This window comes from Pogona vitticeps, chromosome 2 (genome assembly GCF_051106095.1).
Source record: "Pogona vitticeps strain Pit_001003342236 chromosome 2, PviZW2.1, whole genome shotgun sequence".
NCBI classification, from domain to species: domain Eukaryota; kingdom Metazoa; phylum Chordata; class Lepidosauria; order Squamata; family Agamidae; genus Pogona; species Pogona vitticeps.
In genome coordinates this window covers 280,591,625-280,612,932 of record NC_135784.1, presented here as the reverse complement: position 1 = coordinate 280,612,932, position 21,308 = coordinate 280,591,625, and the positions used below count along the sequence as shown (strand labels likewise).

The window sequence follows — 21,308 nt, the reverse complement described above, 5'->3', positions numbered from 1 at the left end:
CAGTTCGAAAGCATGTAAAAATGTGAGTAGAGAAATAGGTACCACCACAGTGGGAAGGTAACTGTGTTATGTGTCTAGTTGTGCTGGCCACGTGACCATGGAAACTGTCTACAAACGCTGGGTCTATGGCTTGGAAATGGGGATGAACTCCGCCCGCTAGAGTCGGATACGACTGGACTAAATGTGAAGGGGAATCTTTACCTTACCTAAAATTGTCTTAGAAACCAGCACCTAGTAGCAACTAGTGATAGTTACTTGTAATTAATTCCCTTAGGCAATAACGAAGACACAATTAGTTACATTATGACTCTAATGTATTGAAGGCTAATTATATCCCCTTTGTGGTAAAATTAATTGTATTTTGATTTTTTAAGCTACAGAAGTATGCAGCCTCACTACTTAGGAGAGACCAGTGGACTGTAGCTTTTTGAATTTTTTAAAAAACAACTATCAAAAGTAACTATTTTAGTATGTTCTTCCTAACAACAAGTATTTTTTCAAGAATTATAAAATAACTAACTATTATAGGGTTCCTGTGGCTGTAACTGAAACTAAGTACTTTTTAAAAAGTAACTTCCAAGCAAATGAGCAATGCCCACCTGTACCTTACTGGAAGTCCTACGTATCTCATGTTCTTAGAATTTCATGGTTTGCTCTTTATTTCAAGTTTTCAGTGCAATTCCATGAAACACTAATGGGTAACCAATTCACAAATTTCACCAGAAATCTGTTTGCCACAAAAAAGTTTCTCAAATCTAAGTCAATGATGTGTATAGAGGGTAGCTGTTGGTTTGAAATTTTAGGAAACACATTTCTTTGAAATAGTATTCAAGACTCTCAGTTTCCAAGAACTCTGTCTTAGTGTGGAACAGACTTTTGGCTAGAAAAACCTGGTTTCTTGCTATAGGTTGTGATTTGATTATCTGGGAGAGATAATAATTATGAACAACCACTCCCAGGGTGAATTTTGTTTCATGCTTGGCTTTTACTTCCTACTATTATTAAAGTCCCCTTCGTGGATTGCTGCCTTGTCGTGGCGAAGGGGCTTGAGGAATTCAGAGAAGCTATGGGCTATGCCATGCAGGGACACCCGAGATGGGCAGGTCATAGTGGAAAGTTCTGACTAAATGCGATCCACCTGGAGCAGGAACTGGCAAGCCACTCCAGTATTTTTGTCAAGAAAACCCCATGAACAGAAACAAAAGGCTAAAAGATATGATGCTGGAAGATGGGACCCTCAGGTTGGAAGGCGTCCAACATGCTACTGAGGAAGAGCGGAGGACAAGTACACGTAGCTCCAGAGTTAATGAAGTGACTGGGCCAAAGCCGAAAGGATGCTCAGCTGCGGACACGCCTGGAAGTGAAAGGAAAGTCCGATGCTGCAAAGAAAAATACTGCATAGGAACCTGGAATGTAAGATCTCTGAACCTTGGGAAGCTGGATGTGGTCAAACAGGAGATGGCAAGAATAAACATTGACATCCTGGGCATCAGTGAACTAATATGGAGGGCATTCTTAAATGACCAATGCAAAGAAATAGAGGAAAATAATAGGGAAAAAACAGAGATCTGTTCAAGAATGCTGGAGATATTAAAGGAACCTTTTGTGCAAAGATGGACATGATAAAGGACAAAAAAGGGAGGGACCTCACAGAAGCAGAAGACATCAAGAAGAGGTGGCAAGAACACTCAGAGGAATTAGACCAGAAAGATCTGGATGTCCTGGACAACCCAGATAGTGCGGTTGCTGACCTTGAGCCAGACATCCTGGAGAGTGAAGTCAAGTGGGCCTTAGAAAGCATGGCCAACAACAAGGCCAGTGGAGGTGAGGACATTCCAGTCAAACTATTTAAAATCTTAAATGATGATGCTGTTAAGGTGCTGCACTCAATATACTAGCAAGTTTGGAAAACTCCGCAGTGGCCAGAGGATTGGACAAGATCAGTCTACATCCCGATCCCAAAGAAGGGGAGTGCCAAAGAATGCTCCAACTACTGTACAATTGCACTCATTTCACATGTTAGCAAAGTTATGCTCAAAATCCTACAAGGTAGGCTTCGGCAGTATGTGGACCGAGAACTCACAGAAGTACAAGCTGATTTTGAAGGGGCAGAGGAACTAGATACCAAATTGCTAACATGTGTTGGATTATGGAGAAAGCCAGAGAGTTCCAGAAAAACATCTACTTCTGCTTCATTGACTATGCAAAAGCTTTTGACTGTATGGACCACAACAAACTATGGCAAGTTCTTAAAGAAACGGGAGTGCCTGACCACCTTATCTATCTCCTGAGAAATCTATACGTGGGACAGGAAGCCACAGTTAGAACTGGATATGGAACAACTGATTGGTTCAAAATTGGGAAAGGAGTATGGCAAGGCTGTATATTGTCCCCCTGATTATTTAACTTATATGTAGAATACATCATATGAAAAGCAGGACTGGATGAATCTCAAGCCAGAATTCAGATTGTTGGAAGAAATACCAACAAGCTCAATATGCAGATGATATTACTCTGATTGCAGAAAGTGAGGAGAAATTAAAGAACCTCTTAATGAGGGTGAAAGAGGAAGCTCAATATCTGAAGCTCAATATCAAAAAAACTAAGATCATGGCCACTGGTCCCATCACCTCCTGGCAAATAGAAGGGGAAGATATGGAGGCAGTGACAGATGTTACTTTCTTGGGCTCCACTATCACTGCAGAGGGTGACAGCAGCCCTGAAATTAAATGATGCCTGCTTCGTGGGAGGAAAGCGATGACAAATTAAGACAGCATTTTAAATAGCAGAGACATCACCTTGTCGACAAAGGTCTGCATAGTCAAAGCTATGGTTTTTCTAGTAATGATGTATGGAAGTGAGAGCTGGACCATAAAGAAGGCTGACCGCCAAAGAATTGATGCTTTTGAATTGTGGTGCTGGAGGAGACTCTTGAGAGTCCCCTGGACTGCAAAGAGAACAAACCTATCCATTTTGAAGGAAATTAACCCTGATCGCTCACTGGAAGGACAGATCCTGAAGCTGAGGCTCCAATACTTTGGCCATCTCATGAGAAGAGAAGACTCCCTGGAAAAGCCCCTGATGTTGGGAAAATGTGAAAGCAAGAGGAGGAGGGGACGACAGAGGACGAGATCGATGGACAGAGTCACTGAAGCTACCAACATGAATTTGACCCAACTCCAGGAGGCAGTGAAAGACAGGAGGGTCTAGCATGCTGTGGTCCATGGAATCAGAAACAATCGGACATGACTTAACAACTAAACAACAATTATTAAATTAACTGCATATTTTAATGTGGCTGTGTTAAATATCATGTGATAGAATTGTTACATTGCAGCAAGAATGAAGAATGTAAAAAAAATACTTTCTGTAGTAGACCAAAGGTCTGTCTAGTCCAGCATGCTGATTCCATAAGGGCCAACCAGATGCCCATGGAAACCTCAGGAAGTGGAAATGGGTGAGATAGCACCAGTGATAGTTGGTGTCTACTGTAGGTTACTGGACAAGGGCATTTGTGGTAGATCTTGTGTCATCTCTCTCTTTCTCACACAGTCTCCGGTACCCACATCTACACAGAAACATAGTTAAGAAGTCCTGCTCTTTCACATACACACTCAGTCTCACAAATAAGCAGCCATTTACACAATACATACACAGGTAAGCATTCTTATTCAAATGAATGTGCATACCTGCACAGAGTGATGAACACGTTCTCCCTCACATATGCTATTGTGTTTGCTCTCTCTCTCTCTCACACACACACACACAAACAGAACCATATGCATCTCTAGGGAGGTGATTCATAGGAGGTTAAACTACAAAAATACGGTGTCTAAATCGAAACAAGAAGAGGAAAAAGAAGAGGAGGAAGGAAGGGAAGGAGAGAATGAGCTGCTGTTTGACAGTGTTAATTAAAGCAAGGAACTCGGGTGGCAAGAAGGAGAAAACTCACTCTTTCTGATACCTGAGTAAGAAATTTTTTTCACTAAAATAAATATTATCATTATAATCATTTTACACACAGAGAGACAGAGAGAAACAAAGAGATCCTTATTCAGATTGATTCTCCACTAACTTCTCTCGAGATCTGTCTGCAGCCCCACCATCATCACTGCCACTTTGTTTTCAGCTATTCCTGGGAGCTATCAGCAAAGAAACGGTTTGGAAAGGCCCCTAGAGCTTCGTGGCACAGCAGATGCACTGCAATAATTCTATGCAGGTTACAGTAATTAAAGTTGTCAGATTGGATTTCTCCCCCCCACCCTGTATCCTTCACTCTAAAACACCCCTGCTAGTTATAAAGATTTAGCAGCTTCCTATATTCTGTTGTTATAAATTCCGAACCTTATTTACTTTAAATGCCTTTAAGATTGGAGCAAATGTGGTTTATAAAGAGCTAATTCTGCATTTTGGAAGTCTTGTATGTCAATAAATAAATAAAAATAAATCTGCCATTCTATTATGCTTTCTGTGAAATCCACTTATTTTCTTCTGATTTCTCCTGTCTTTTGCTGTCATTTTACAAATCCACCCCTTGTTTATCTTCTGTAATTTCTTCTTTTATTTAATGTTCTTTTGTTTCATTTGTATCCTACCTTTCTCCTAAAAACTGGGACCCAGGGTGGCTCACAAGATAACACACACACACACACACACACACACACACACACACACACACACACACACACACACACACACACACACACACACACACACACACACACACACACACACACACACACACACACACACACACACACACACACACACACACAAACAAAATAATGTCCTACTTACAGAGGTGTAATTTCAACTGCAACTATTCGTTTTAAACCAAAGGAGTTCAGAGAGGTGCTAGAATGCAACATAAGGAAATGTAATATGACCAACAATTGGGATGTTTAGATGGCGTTCCTCCACTTGTATACTAAAACACAGAGGAGGATCACCAAAATGCAGAGGTGAGCCAGAGGGTCTGTACAGTAATGAATACTAGACTTATAGTTGTACAAATGTGGGCATATTCACGCAGAAATGTCTCTCATTTTGCAGAGAATGGAGTATGTATGTTCTCGGTTTTCTCTCTGTGGACTCAGTATCTGAGTGGATAGTGAGTCAACTCATATCATCATTTCTAAGATGGGATACGAGGATTAGAATCTAGATTCCCTTTATATGGACATCTTCTCTGACTTGGAACATGTGAATTTGTTCTCTAACCCTCAGCAGTACTGTAAAGTCTCTTTCTCTTTTGTTTGCTCCATAATATTTGCAACGCTTGCAGTCTGTCCTAGTAAAAGGTAAAGGTTCCCCTTGACGATTTGTCCAGTTGTGTCTGACTCTAGGGTGCGGTGCTCATCCCCGTCTCCAAGCCGTAGAGCCAGCGTTTTTCTGTAGACAGTTTCTGTGGTCACGTGGCCGGTGCGACTAGACATGGAATGCCGTGACCTTCCCACCGATTTGGTACCTATTTATTTACTTGCATTTGCATGCTTTTGAACTGCTAGGTTGGCGAGGAGCTGGGACAAAGCGCCGGGAGCTCACTTCATCCCGTGGATTCGATCTTACGACTGCTGGTCTTCTGACCTTACAGCACAGAGGCTTCTGTGGTTTAACCTGCAGTGCCACCACATCCCTTGACATTTAGTCTGTCCCTAGATGTCAGCAAAATGTTAGATGCATAGCAATCTAGAAGCGCTTATTGGCAAATATGAAACAGTACACATTCCATGAAACCACTTCGAAATAGAAAATTATTTCTGTTTTCTTTTTTTCTGTGGTGGAGAGAAACCAGTTTAGTCAGTGATTTTATCCAAGTTACTGATCAGAAGGAAAGTAGCAAAAATCCTGAACTGTTGTTTGTCAGTTGTGCTCTACTCAAGCAAGACTGACTGGAAGGCTTTATAGCCTAGGAAAGGTTGAGATCCAGCCTAGCTTCCCGTTAGAAATGGAAGATTACTAGGTGAGCAGTCTTTAGGTGGCTGTAGGTGAGGGTCTGGCAGGTGGAATTCGCAGAACAGAGAATTCTGAGATTTGAAGTCCATAAAATTCAAATGGCACATCCCTAGTGGGTGATAATAGCCGGATATATCAATCCACATAGAGTTTTGACCTTTAGCAACTGCTTCAAAGCCTGACTATCTTGCATTGTAAATTTCTCTGGGTGATTTGTTGATAACAGTACTTGGTGGTTTTGATAAGTCAGTGAATGCAAGCTCCATGTCATTTCACAAGCTTTTAAAATTTACATCCTGCTTTTACATATTTATTCAGCAACATTACCCTTTTAGTATAGAGTCTATGCACCAGCCAGTTCAGTCTAGGTTTCACAGACATCTGGCCAAAGGAGGATATGTCCTCCTTTTTAGCCTAATGTCCTCCATCTGGCAGGCAAAACTAAAAACCTTTAAAATATCCAGCTTTTGTCTACGTGGCCTTCCTCCTCCTCCTCCTCCTCTTTGTCTTACCCAAGGGAAAGTACACTGGGTAGCATAATGACTTTACTGTAGGCATCCTTCAGTCTCGAGAGATTACGGTACATGCTCTGAATAATGACTTTACTGGCACATGAAAAGATACAGTAGGACTCTGTGGATCTGATTAAAGAAGGTTACACCAAATACAAGGGACGTGGTGGCGCAAGGGATGTGGTGGTGCTGCGGGCTAAACCGTAGAAGCCTGTGCTGCAGGGTCAGAAGACCAAGCAGTCGTAAGATCGAATCCACGCAACGGAGTGAGCTCCCGTTGCTTCCCCCAGCTCTCGCCAACCTAGCGGTTCGAAAGCATGCAAATGCAAGTAGATAAATAGGGGCCACTTCGGTGGGAAGGTAACAGCGTTCCGTGTCTAAGTCGCACTGGCCATGTGACCACGGAAGATTGTCTTCGGACAAAACGCTGGCTCTATGGCTTGGAAACGGGGATGAGCACCGCCCCTAGAGTCAAACACGACTTGACAGAAATTGTCAAGGGGAACCTTTACCTTTACCTTTTTATGACCAAAATACACTTGTATGAAAAACAACATATTAAATTTTAATGAGCCACAATAACTTTACTGTAGTTTACTTCAATTTATATAACACATTTTCACAAAAGTATAAAATGTACATTATATGTAGACCAGACCTGGGCAAAGTGCGGCCGAAGGGCCACATACGGCCCTCGAGCCGCTTCTGTCCGGCCCGCGGACAGTTTTGAACATCAAAACCATTTATAGCTTTTTGTCTAAAATTGATCAGTTGCTTATCTTTAACATACTGCAAAAAACCTCTTTAGTATTTGTGAATATTAACAAGTTTAAAATAAAAACAGTCATAACATCACTGTTTCATTTTATTTGTAAGTAAAGTTGGTTCAGTCCCCGAACACAGTTCAGATTTTTCATGTACCCCCCCCTACAGAAATTAATTGCCCACCCCTGATGTAGACTAACATATAAGAATGATTCTGGATAGCTCAGTGGTTTAGGTATCAGGTTGCAGAACCAAAGGTTGGGAGTTCAATTCCCAACTGTGCCTCCTTGACAGGGGCTGGACTTGATGATCCATAGGGTCCCTTACAGCTCTGAAGTTTTAAGATGATGATGGTGATTTAAGATTTACGACTGAAGTTTGTTATATTGCACAGATGTATGTAGCTGGGCAACCTCATCCTCAGCTATGTTGTGGAGCTGTTGAATAGCACAATGTTTTAAAAATACAGCTACAACAGGCTGAGAGCTGTTTTCTATACAGACAAAGGCACAGAACAGTTCCTCTGTGCTTCTGTCTCGAAGGAGAAATGGAAAAATTATATCGGAGCTGATGTCTTCTGTGTCCTTTACCCCAGTGGTCCCCAACCTTGGGTCTCCTGATGTTCTTGGACTACAATTCCCAGAAGCCTTCACCACCACCTCTGCTGGTCAGGATTTCTGGGAGTTGAAGTCCAGGAACATCTGGAGGTCCAAGGTTGGGGGCCACTGCTTTACTCCATGAAGGTGTCCTGAAAGGCAATCTGGCCCCTGGAACCAATTAGGTTCTCCAATCTGCAGTTCAATACCTTGCAGACTACAGGTATGTAGTTTTAGACTATAACTCCCAGAATTCCCACAGTCTGCACACCCCAGGTTCAGATTGAGTTGGTAGCTCTCTAAGGTTTTAGACATAAAACTTTTCTAGCTGTCTGCCTAAAGATGCTAGGGTTAGAATCTGGGACCTTTAGATTGCAAAGCATTGAACTGTAATAGCCCCTTCAAGTACGCTGATGAAATATGATACCAGGGTACAAAAGGCTGCGACCTATGCTAAAAAGAATTTCGGTGGCATGTGTTCCTTCATGTTATGTCCTGCTTTTTCAATTTATGCTCATCAATTCCCATTCAGCAAATGCAAACTCGCTGACCTTTTTGTGCATGTAGTTAAAGTCTGGGGTATTAAATCATTTTATTTCATTATATTTTCAGATTTATTCCATATTAATTTTAAATACTTTCAGATTAGTAGAGATTACCATCCTAATTCCAGATGACAGCCAGGCCTATAACAAAACAGTGTCCTGATGCTACAAAAAAGTGCTGGGGGGGGCGAAATAAAGAGTTTAATTTAATAGTTTTAAAAGTCAATTTAAAAAATCCTCTTGCTTGGGCATGCATATCATTCTTTCCAATGTTTTTGAGAGCATTTGCATTAATTTCATAATGCTCTTAAATTATAAGCAGTAGTTTGGAACAAATGTCTTAATGTGATCTGGTTTCAGAAACTTTTGACCATCCATTAAAATCTATATTCCCCTGCAAAAAGATAGAGAATGAAAGAGAGAGATGTTTAGCAATGACTCTCATGGGTGTAACACAAGCAACGAGAGCAGTTTTATTTAACCTGTAGTCTTGAACAAATAAATAAAATGTGGGCAACCAGATTTAGCTCATGGTTTGAAAATAGCCACCAGATAATCTTGTCTCTGGGTCATGAATAGGCCAAGTCTAAACCATGTTATTAACATGTTGATCTCTTTTCGACTGAGTACATTAAACAAATGAAATGTCATTGCATGTTTTTTTAAGTGTATCTCTACTAATGAGCCACTATCATTTATTCTGCAAGCAGAATCATGTCAGCAAATTGCTTCCCCTTAGACTATAATTCACTAGGGATGCTATTGTTTACATTATAATTGACACCTTTCAAAATAACTTTCTAACTTGGAGAAAAACACACACACGTATCTAGAGTTGTCTCCTTGGAAAGAAACTGTATAAGCTATGCAAGCATTCCATCTTGTCCGTACTTTGGAAAGTAGAATATTTCTATCAGAAAGATGGCTAAATTGTTTTATCTTTTAAAGACATTCATTTTTCTCATTTTTGTAGTCAATGGAAATGGTTTTTTTTTTTTTTGGCCCAGGAACCGAATTCTAATGTGAAAAGAGGTCAGGTCCTGGGTTCCGGCAGTGGGAAGAGCTTACAGTCATAGGAAGTACAGTACAGTAGTTTGAAGCATACTGGATGAAGGCTAAATATATTTAGTACCAATTTGAAATTCCTCCTACCAAGCACAAGCAGCACAGTTCAGTTCTATATATAGTTACTCCAAAGTAATTTCCAGTGCAACAGCTTTGAACAATATAATACACAGCCCAACTTTTTGTGTTTCTACTCACAAGGAAGTCTGAAGTGATTTGCAGTAAGGAGTCATGTTTTGAAATGAGTAATTGAGGTGGGGAAAATATATTCTTTTCATCCGTTCTCTGAAGTAATGCCTGAATAATGATATAGCAGAACATGAGCTCCTTATAAATCTATAATCTCTTGACCATGGACCCTAGAAGATTTTTTTTAATTAAAATAAATGTGGTAAATGTTTTTACTACATTTTGTATACCAGAAAAAGCATGGAGGAGAAAGCCAGCCCAAGCTCTATTCCCAGTCTTGCCACAACCAGAGTTTCAATAACCAGGGTGAAAGTTACTGTTACATACAGCACTGATGTTACCTGTCTGTCATGGGTTTGGAGGGAAAGTTCCATCCTATGGGGAGTGGAAGGCGGGACATCAGGAGGAGGGGCTGTACTGTATATATATGTGAAGCTTGTGTGGAGAAGTTGAGAAGCTGAGGAGAAAAGCTGGGAAGAAGAAGCTGGTGTGGGAGTCTGTGTGTCAGACAGGGTACTACTGTGTGTCAGTCAGTACCTACCTGATAGGTTCAGGTGTCTGTATGGGTAGCCAGAACTGATAGGTTCAGGGTCTGTGCTTCATTTAAAGGTGTTCTGTGTGAACCAAACTGGTGTATGTATGTTTGAGACTAAGCCACGTTACTGTATCTTATTCACTTGATCATTTTATTTTCCCTGTGTGTTATTTAAATAAACCTTATTCCTTTGTTTGTTAAAAATCCATTCCTGGTCTGTGTGACTCCTTACAGGGAATGGTTGGTGGCAGCTTAGTGAAAGTGTGGCATCCTCCAGTAGGTCTGGGTTTGTCACAGTTACCACTGTGTGCAGGTCCTGTATCAACTAAGTGGATAGGTTTAAGGATACTAACACTAGTATCTCTGTATACTAGCACACTGAGCAAACTGTTGCCTGGGTGACACACTCAATATGAAAAAAAAAGCTCATATACTGTTATTATACTTGTATAAGTAGAAGTGAGAACACACCTGTGTATTCACCTATGACGGGCATATGGTTAGCTGAAGGTCAGAGGTTAGGCATATGGGTTGAAATCCAGTAATCATTTATAATTGAAGTACAGTGGTGCCTCGATTTACGAACGTCCCGATATACAACCATTTCAAGTTGCGACGAGCTCTGGGCACAAAATGTTGCTTTGACTTGCGGCCAGGGCTTCGAGTTACAAAGAAAAGAGGCAGGGAAAAAAGGTGGGGAATTCAAATTAGAGGGCTAACCGTTGGTCGGCGAAGAGCTTCTTTGTAGCTCTTTCACCCCGACGGTTAGTGCGCGCGCGTTTGCAGAGAAACTTCGGAATGCCTGGTGCTGCTTTCTGCTTGTGGGTGAGTACATTTACAGGGTTTTGTAGGGTGGATTTGGGTTGGGGGGGTGATGTTTCTTTGCTGTGATTTTTGTTTTTGTTTTTTTGGTGTGTGTCTTTTCCCAGCCCCATGGCGTTCCGATGGAGCTGGCTGTGGGGGAGGGGTGTTTGATTTTATTCCCCACAGGCCCATGGCGTTCCAATGGGGATGGCTGTGTGTGTGTGTGGGGGGGGTTGAGTGTTTTTTCCCAGCCCCATGGCATTCCAATGGAGCTGGCTGTGTGGTGTGTGTGTTTTTCTTTTGTTTTTTTTTCCCCCCCAGACCCATCGCATTCCGATGGGGCTTGGAGTGGTGGTTTTTTTGGTGATTTTTTTGCCAGAATGGATTAATGGGTTTTAAATGGTGCTTCAATTTATGATCATTTCAAGTTACGCCCATCTTCTGGAACGGATTATGGTCGTAAGTTGAAGTCAATTCTTCTGTAAGCTCCATTGATTTAATGGGCCTACTTAGTTGTGACATAATACTGGATTTCAGCCTTGTGTTCAGTCTCTGCGCGTGAAAATAGGGACCCTGACATTCAGTGGGTCCTCAACTACATAGAGGGAACCTATGTATGGGCAACTTGTATGCACATAAAGTTCTGCCAGGAACTCTGGAATTGTCTTCCAGGACTCAAAAGACACATTCTATGAAATGTGTATTTTTCTGTGATTGCAATATTTCCCCTGCAGGCCAGTAAGTCAGAGTTCCATGCTTAAGGAACCAGACTTGCAAAGGAAGGACTTGTTTCTCTCCTGATGACAAATTGCAAAACAAAAGGAACCTAACTGGCAAAGTGAGGCAGTGTGGAGCAATCTCATACAAGGATAAACAGATGTCATTCCCTTCTTAAAGGACCTCTGCTCTAATGATGCATCAATTGACAATGGTGTCCATGGTGTTAAAAATGGCGACACCTAAGTTAATACCAGGAACAATGCTTTCTCAATTGTAGCCCCTTCCGTCTGGAACAAGCTTCCAACAGAGGTGCATCTCTCAGTTTTTAGGAAATTAGTGAAAACATAATTATTTAAAGCTGCCTTTTATTAATGATTCTAAATACTGGCCTGAATTGTCTAAATGTGTTTTAAATTTGTTTAATTCTATTTAAATGCAGGTTTTAAAGTTATTTCTAAGATTTTATTTATTTTATGGTACAGTATCTATTGTATATTGTATTGTTGATTTTAATGTGATTTGATGTATCATGAATTGTCCAGAGAGTGTTCACACTAAGGGGGCAGTATACACGTTGAAATAATTAATAAATAAACAAAAAAATCAATCTAGTTTGAGCCCAAGGAATGTCTGGACTGGCCTCCTGCCTGTTGTTCTTCTACTGGCCAGAAAAGGCTTTTTATTCTAGCAGACTATTTTATTCATCTGACTGCCTGTTTTTCAAAAAGTGCTTTAAATAGACTATGGCGTATTGCATTTATTTTTCTTTTAAAACTGATGTTTTAAATTGTTTTTAGATCATATTTGTTTTACTATTACTGTATAGTTTAATTGTATTTTATCAAAGATGATCTTTTGTACATTTTAGCCATATCTGTTTCATTTCTATCTATTCTACTCATATTGGCCAGGATCCTATTTGAGTTAGTATAAGGTTTCTGTAATTTTCCATGGCTAATTGCAACTAAGTGATAAGGTGTCCAGGCATGTCTCAACCTTGTGTCTGGTCAAATGCCCAGTTGTGCAACTGAGATATGATTTGGCACCTTGTAAATTAGGCATGGCTAGTTACACAAGGCTTATATGAATACCACTAAGATTCCTGCTGTTGCAAACAGCCTTGAGTCCAAATTCTGGCGGAAAGACATGAAATCAATCAAATAAAGCCGCCCAGAGTACTCAATGACTAGATTGGCAGGATATAAATAAATAAATAAATAAATAAATAAATAAATAAATAAATAAATAAATAAATAAATAAATAAATAAATAAATAAATAGCAGACAGACAGATAGATAGATAGATAGATAGATAGATAGATAGATAGATAGATAGATTAACTAACTAACTAACTAACTAACTAACTAACTAACTAACTAACTAAAAGATTGGAGCTTCAGCTGATCTTGTTCAGATTAGGGCAATGAAAGCAGGGAAGTGTTCCTGCTTGTCCCTTAACAGATGTTCAATGAATGTGTGAAGAGGTCTACAGTGGCAATTCCGAGGGAAGTGCCTTTACTATTTCTTCCTCACTATGCTGCTTTTATGCCAGACTAAGAAACCTGATTATTAACTTGCCTTAACTGGATCATCTGCAACAGATATTACAGTGGCCTTGTCTTTTTGCTTCCTTACTTTCAGAGCCTCGTTGGACAGACTGCAGTCGTTTTCATCTTACCATACACAACGTAATGCCATGCCATTGCATCCTTTATAAAGAAATGAAGGCTATAATTAAACCCAGCCGCTTTCCATCCTGTGTCTTTTATTAAAATGTGAAACCAAGGATGCAGGATGTTCACTTAGTCACACTGCAGTGCCCTGAGTTTAACTTTTTATGAAGCATGGAAAAAAATCTGGTTTGAGCAAAGTTGTTAGTATATTCTAATCTAATACAATAAGCATGAACATAATTAAAAAAAAACACGCACATGGAAAGAGATGGTTCATCTGCCTGAAAGAATTTTGAACTTGTCTGAAAGGTGAAATGAAATATTCTACCCACCATCTGAAAAATGTTGGATGGAAGATAAGTCTTGCAAACCCTATGCAGTTTGCCATGTCCCAAATGTGTACATCTGTATATACGTAGGAGAGACTGAACATCTGATTGGAAACTGATCTTCAGAGTGGGATTACATCTGCTGTCCTAAGATCAACCCTTCTCTGAGGATCACATCTTCCAGACAGGGCTCTATATGCTTGCACACTACGACATGTAGATTTGGTCCTAGAGATGGAGCCTTATGGGTGTGGAGACAATACTCCAAAAAGTGATTTTGAGTCTTACCATGTCAAGTGTCATTGCTGATTTTTTTTCTGTACACCAGCAATATTTCCTGGCTTCCTTTAAAAAAAGGAGAAAGAGACCCTCACTCTGTTTTTTTAATTTTTTTTTCTGCCCTCCCCCATTTTATGCCTGTTCTTTCACACAACGAACTGACCAATTTTGCACAATTCCATGGCCTTTCTAGGGAATCTTGTGCAGAAAATTGTAAGAATTCTCTGTTAAATGCCCTCTTTCTGCTTAGCTACGTATTTAATTAATGTTATGAGAGTTTGACTTCGCAGTGGCAGTTTATTTCAAAACTGGCACTGAATATACTAACATGCAGATTTCGGGAAGGGCTATATTAAACTGTAGCATGCCATCAATGGGTTGCCAGTTCTCAGTTTTTGGGGTTCATTCTCCATATCTCTCAGTTTAGAGAGCATGATTCTGCAGATCTGGCAATCTTGATCTTTTTTCAGGGGTTTATAGTGAATAATAAAGAGATCTATCTATCTATCTATCTATCTATCTATCTATCTATCTATCTATCTATCTATCTATCTATCTATCTATCTATCTATCTATCTATCTATCTATCTATCTATCTATCTATCTATCTATCTATTGTCATTGTAAGTATATACACAGTATACCCATACAATGAAATTCACAGACACACAGAGACCAGACATATGCACACACATAAAATCCCCCAACACTCCCCACCCACTAAAAGTCCCCACTAAAAATACAAACATCTACCAGTAGGTCATGATTTATTCTTGTCTTATCTTTGGTTTATAAGACAGCATCCTTTTTCCTTTTAATAACCCACTTGCTTTTAATGGTGGATTGTAACCGCCAGCCTGTGCCACTCCATTTCACTGGCCTTTAGTTGTATATCCACATTGTCTCTCTATCACAGACATACACTTTTGTAATTGTGGCTAAAGGATCTGTGCCTATGGCCTCACAAAGGCACACCTCTGTGATATTTCCCTAGATCTCAGGTTCTGGCTCTAAACCTGAAGGAATGGGATGCTGCCGGTCCAGAAACAAGTGGTGGCCACAAGTCATTTTATCCCTTTTATTCAAAGTTATTTTAGGATCATACACCATAGATGGCGGGAGGGGGTAATACCAGATGTAACATTTTTTACAAATGGTCCATGCTCTGAGCCAGTGTTTGTGCCAAGCCTTACAATGGCTCTGCTAATCCGTAGGGACCACAGTTACTCTCATTACTCAGAAACAACTACATAAGCTACTTGTAAATCACTCCAATAATAAATGCATCTTCTGCTCATTAAGATCCTTCCTGTTGTACGTCCTGTTGTGATGAATGTCCCATGGTTTTAGCTGATTGTAGAAAATAAAAATGTTTCAGTTTTGGACAATGTGGGTCAGGGATTCTGGGAGTTGTAATCCAAGATCCCAATGTCTCCCAGTATGCTATGGGCAGCATCTTGAAGTGCTCAGGGTTTAAATCTTACAAACCATCATGTGCCGCCATTTTTTTAAGGTTCATGCCCATCTGTAGTTTAAATGTTCATTTCAACAGAAGGGCTTTAGGCAGCTCCATTTTCTGCTTCTCTTTGCAGCTACCCTCTCTAAATATTCAAATAATGAGAAGTCACTAAGAGAAAGAGAGGGAGAGATGGATTTAGAGACAAGAGATCATGTTGCCTGCAAGCCAAAGGAGAAAGAAAAAAATGAATGAATACCATAGTGGAAGAAAATAAACATTGACAGAAAACTGGGAGGAGGTGACTAGTGAGGTACCCTAAGGCTCAGTCCTGGGCCTGGTGCTCTTCAATATTTTTATTAATGACGTTGATGAGGGAGTGCAAGGAATTCTTGTCAGATTTGCAGATGATACAAAATTGGGCAGAATAGAAGACAGAAACAAAATTCAAAATGACCTTGATAGGATGGAGCACTGGGCCGAAAACAACAGAATTAAATTTAACAGAGATAAGTTCAAAGTACTGCTCCTCAGAAAAAGAAAGCAATTGCAAAGTTACAGGATGGGGGCCTGGCTCAGCAAAACTATGAGCAAGAAGGATCTTGGAATTGTCATAGATCACAAGCAAAATATGAGCCAACAATGTGATGTGGCTACAAAAAAGGCAAATACTATTTTAGGCTGCATTAATAGAAGTATAGTTTCGAAATCCACAAGGTGCTAGCCCCCCTCTATTCAGCATTAGTTAGGCCTCACCTTGAGTATTGTGTCCAGTTCTGGACACCACATTTTAAGAATGTCTTTGCCTACTTGCAGAAGGACAGCAATGATAGGCCAGCCTGGCCTTCTGTGCGAGGGAGTTACAGAGTCTGAGAGCAGCGACAGAGAAGGCCGTCTTCTGTGTTCTGGGATTACATAACAGAGAGATGGGTGGTGGTAGTGAGGGAGAAATGGATATCTTCATTCTCGCCATCTTCTCTCTACTATTCATAATTTTACAAGTCTTTGTCATATTGGTTTTCTTTCCTCCTTTAACAACAACAGCAAACCTTAAACATTTGGAGTGTTTGGCTTTTCCTAATAAATGAATTATATCAGATCCTACTGCATGTTAACCTTGACAACTGCATTGATAGTTTAATTCTAGCAATATATTAGGAAGCTGGGTGTATCATGGAAACAGTGAGTCAGTCCTAATTAATGGACTTGGCAATGAGTGCTGGCTGATTTGCAGCATTTAAAAGGCATCCTTTCAGTAACTCTTCAAATAAAAAAAGCCAAAATATTTCAAATTAAGATGAGTCACTGTGTATGTTTAGTTAACTTATATTTTGTGTTTTTTCCTGTGGCTTTCTTCCCTTTGTGATCTTCCCACAGCTTCAGCTCCCTGTGCTCAAATAGACAGAGCCTGAGTAAGCACATTTAGACTGTAACTAAACTTGTCTTGTATGCAGAGACAGAAAGGTATATTTTGGGGTTATAGCTAGAGATGGGCATGAACCTTGGTTAAGAGGTTCATGATGGTTCAACACCACGTTTGCACAGGTATTCTGCCAGCGTCGTGTACTTTCCCCTCCCTCCTCCTCTGTGCGCTCACCTATTCCCTAGGCAATGAATGCTTTCTTCCCTGACTCCTCTGCACAACTGTCCACTCACCATTCACAGATGTGCTTCCCTCCTCCACTTCTTATGACAGCTGCCCAGTCCAAGGCAGCACTCCAGGAATCTCTGCCCCACCTCCTTTTCTGAGTGGGTGGCTGCTAGAGGAGGCAAAGGAGGGAAGCACAGCTGTGAACGCTGAGTGGACAGTCATGTGGAGAAGACAGGGAGGGAAACGCGCATTGCCCAGGGAATGGCTGAGGGTGTAGAGGAGGTGAGAGAAGGAAGTATGAGGTGCCCGCATAGCACCTGTGTGGGTGCAACATTGAACTGGCATAAATCTCCAAATTGAGGTTCATGTCCATCTTTAGTTACAGCATAATCAGTAACTGGCTGGGGTATTTGGGGACTTGTCGTCCATAAAAGGTTACATCCCCCTCTGTGCATATAAATAGTTGCAACAGCATCAAATTAGGATTGCAACTCTCTTGCCATGAATCAATGAACCTTATTCAGTAATGACTCTCCAAATCCCCACTGATTCAGTAGGTTTACTCTAGTAGCAACTTATATGTCTGTGAATATCACTTCAAGAATCTCATTATATAATGTGGCCATTGAAGAGCTGAAGTTGCACCCATGTGCTTTGGTTGGAACATTCCTGCTATTTTACCACTGATACTTAAGCGGTATTTTGCAAAGTAGAGAACAAAAAACATTTTGTCTTAGGTTTTGGGGAGTTGTAACCCCCAAAAGTACCTTTTTAATCTTTTGGACATGACTTAAGGGAGGGCTATGGCCTTCATATCTTGCCTGTGGGTTTCCCAAAGATTGATTGGTTGGCCACCAAACAAGATGCTGGATGAGATAAATATTTGGTTGGGTCCAGTGTCCTTTCCAGGAAAAGTTGTGCAGGAAAAATGTCAAGTTGTTCAGTAATAATAATAATTTTGCACAGCTTAGTGTTTCCTCCAGAAATAAGATGGGCATAAAACATCTGAGTAATCCTGTTAAATTCTCCATGATACTTCTTAGGAAATCTCCTAGATTTCTCTTTGAGGGTGAAAAGCTGCAAGATTCACATTACTAATAAAGACACTGGACAAAACCTCCGATCAACATGTGTGTGGGTAATGGGGGGCCTTCAGCCTTTTGGCCCTCCTGATATTTTGGGCTACAACGGTCATAATCCTTATCACTGGCCCTGATGGCTGGGGCTTACAGAAATACTCCAATGTGTGTGGGGGCCTCTTAAAATAAAACAGGTTCCTTGCTTTGTGCCTTTGTGAATAATCAGCCTGTGTTTGTCTGTTATCTGTCTCTGACCCCTGCATGTTTGTCCTCCTTCTCTGGAACTTGACCTGTCATAAACCAAGGCATTCACCGATTGCATTTTTAGATTATTGCTCTTCAGTTTTGGACCCTAAGCATTTGCTTACTTGGGTATTTTGTTTGCTTCTGGCTCTACTGGGTTTCCTGTTTCCACAGATACACCAAGGTACACAATACATCTTACAGCATTAGAGATCATGGATCCTGTACTTCTCCTGCACTTCTTGAACAAAAGATTTAGGTGCACCAATAGTGAGGCAGATGGTATTTTTTTTTTCCTCAGGGCCCTCTGCACTATCTACAAACCTCTGCTGCCCAGCTTGAAGAAGACCAGTATAAATTGAAAGCTTATCTGTGTGAATTTTCCATGGTCTAAGAAAGGTATCACACACTGTGGTGTGGTGGATAGAGTAATGGATTAGGATTCCAGAGACCTGGATTTGAATCTCCACTCAGATACTGTATGGAAATTCACTGGGGTGTGGAACTGGTCAAACCACTCCTTAACTATCTGACATACCTGGAAAGCTCTGTTGGGGTCACTATAAGCTGATTCTGACTTGAAGACACATAACAACAACAATAAAGGTAATAGCCACCCTTGGTTTTGGGCTGTTGTCAAGAAATTGGGAAAAGAGGGTATGATGGTTTCAATTAATTTTGAAATTCAGGCTTAGTGGCTTGTGCTGGGATGGGTAGGCCAGAAGAGAGGTGGAGAAATTTCCCATTAATTGGAAGGTTCTGCCAGCTGTATCTTATCAGTATGATGAGAAAGGCTATAATTCTCTCATTCCTGATACCAGTTAATTAAGAGAACTGGTTTCAGCTGAAAAGAAGAGAGAAGGAAAAGAGTGAAGCTACTTTAGAAAAAATGTACTTCTGGAAGATTTGGGGCTACTCAAAGCCTGATTGTTGAAATGCTCTCGAAAGGTCAAGAAAGGTGTACAATGGGTGTAAACATGGCACACAGAATTTGCTTAGTTTAGCCTAGTTTCTCTGAGGAGAATGCTACACTTGCCTGCTGTCTTGCTTCTTGAATTTACATTCTACATACTCTCTAGAACTATGTTGAAGTTCTGCTTCAATGTGAGTAATAGTCTAGGATAGTTAGCTTTCTTATTCTCTGTGGGAACTGTTCTGGAATTGCCCTTGCCTCAAAACCTTTCTGAATGTATATTTGCTCTACAACTTTTGATTGCTTTTGGAGTTTGGAATTCACTTTTTGAAACTGCTCAGAACTTTATTTCTTTTTTACTTTTTTGCAACATATTTTTTAAAAAATAATTGTTAGCACTTTGGTCATTTTGGGAACAGAGGGTTAATTGGTACTGAAGAAAGGCCTTACTACATGCACTTACTGGATGCTTTATAATGGGGGTGGTATATTGGTATTCTTACTTGGTGGGGTTGGCATGCAACTTAAAGCATACAGCCTTGTGATTTTTTTTCTGGTAATTCCTTGGAGCACTGAGGAGTCGGGTGACTCAGAATGCTGAGAGGGTACTGGACAGAAAGATTTCCCCTGGGACTTATGAGGAAAGTCTGAGTAGTGTGGCTGATGGTTTGTGTGGGCCTCTCTGCCCTGTCCATAATCTTGACAATTGTCTATAAGGACCAGCTGGCTTTTTTTTTTCTTTTTGATGAACTACAGAAGATACCCTGATTTGTCAATCAAGGCATCCAACATGGACATTTAACATTATCCAAGAAAGACTGCAGACTGAGGATGACATTTCCCTCCATCTACTAGGTAATACTGTTAGTTTGGCTATAATTGACTCACCTGGTATAGATTAAACTTTATTTTATTTAAAAAGGATTTGTCTCATTTTTGTGTACCTCCATCTCCAGCCAAAAATGAATAAATAAATAAATATGTGTATGTGTGTGTGTTTCAATATAGAGCAATAGAAGAGAGGGGGAAATGCTGAATGACTGACAGCCCTTTTGTCTGACAGGACTGGGAGGGAGCCTCCAATTCACACCACCAGAGGCAGAATTTGAAACACATACCTCTGACTAAATACTGTAGCCATAATTTTGAAATGTGCTTTAAACCATTAAACCAGGAAACCCTGCCTGTGTTGGAGAATTTTGGTTATTCCTCTTAGCAGAGTATGAGGTAGGAAAAACAGCAACAATGCAGAAAACGTGGAGAAATAACCCCAGTCAAATCACCCAGACTCACACTTTTGGTTTCACTTCCACACAGACTAGCATTTTATATGATAAAATCACTCTAGAAACATTTAATAATGTATCTTTACTTACAGTTAACATCTGTAGTTACAGTCAGAAGGAAAATGGGGGGAGAGATGGAATCTCCAGCATGTAAGAGAGATGCCCTATGCTTACTGCATGGAGGAAGGTCAGAGAGGGAAGAAGAGACTATCAGCAACAAATGAAGAGAGCCAACAAACTTTGTTGTCTTATATATTTTATATGCAATAACACTGTTGGACTGCTAATATTGAGCAGGGGGTTGGACTGGACGGCTTTATAGGCCCTTTCCAACATAATTATTCTATGGTTCTAAGGAGAGTTACTTCAGCAAACATGCCGCTGTGTGATGAGAAAATTACGGCCCAGTCTTCATCTTCAAGCAGTGAGAAGCACTAGAACACAAGTACTGCACTGCCCTAGGCAGTGTTTTATAATAATTTTCCCTTTACATATTTATACCTTGAGCATTGGTGAAAGTGTAACTCATGGATGGGCAAAGTGTGGACCTCTAGATATTGCGGGATTTCAATTCCTATCAACCCTACCAGCATTGCCCATGATGAGGGTCCAACCATATCTTGAGGACTATATGTTGTGACTTCTGGTGCAACTTAATCCCCTGATCCAAGTCAGCAATCTTAAGATTAGCACAGAGCCCGCCTCAAACAGTCTTCCTATGTAAGCTCGCCTACTTATATGTAGGAAGTCAGATATAGGGTTATTATGAAAT

The 21,308-nt window shown here is 40.5% G+C and overlaps 1 long non-coding RNA gene across 1 annotated transcript in view; it reads left to right on the top strand.

The window, feature by feature from the left end:
* The window catches only part of LOC144586388 (uncharacterized), a 53,640-nt gene extending 33,469 nt beyond the window's left edge, over positions 1-20,171 (top strand). The window contains exon 2 of the long non-coding RNA XR_013541181.1: positions 20,007-20,171. This is a non-coding gene — a long non-coding RNA (uncharacterized LOC144586388). The remainder of the gene's footprint in view (positions 1-20,006) is intronic.
* The last annotated feature ends 1,137 nt before the right edge of the window (positions 20,172-21,308 follow it).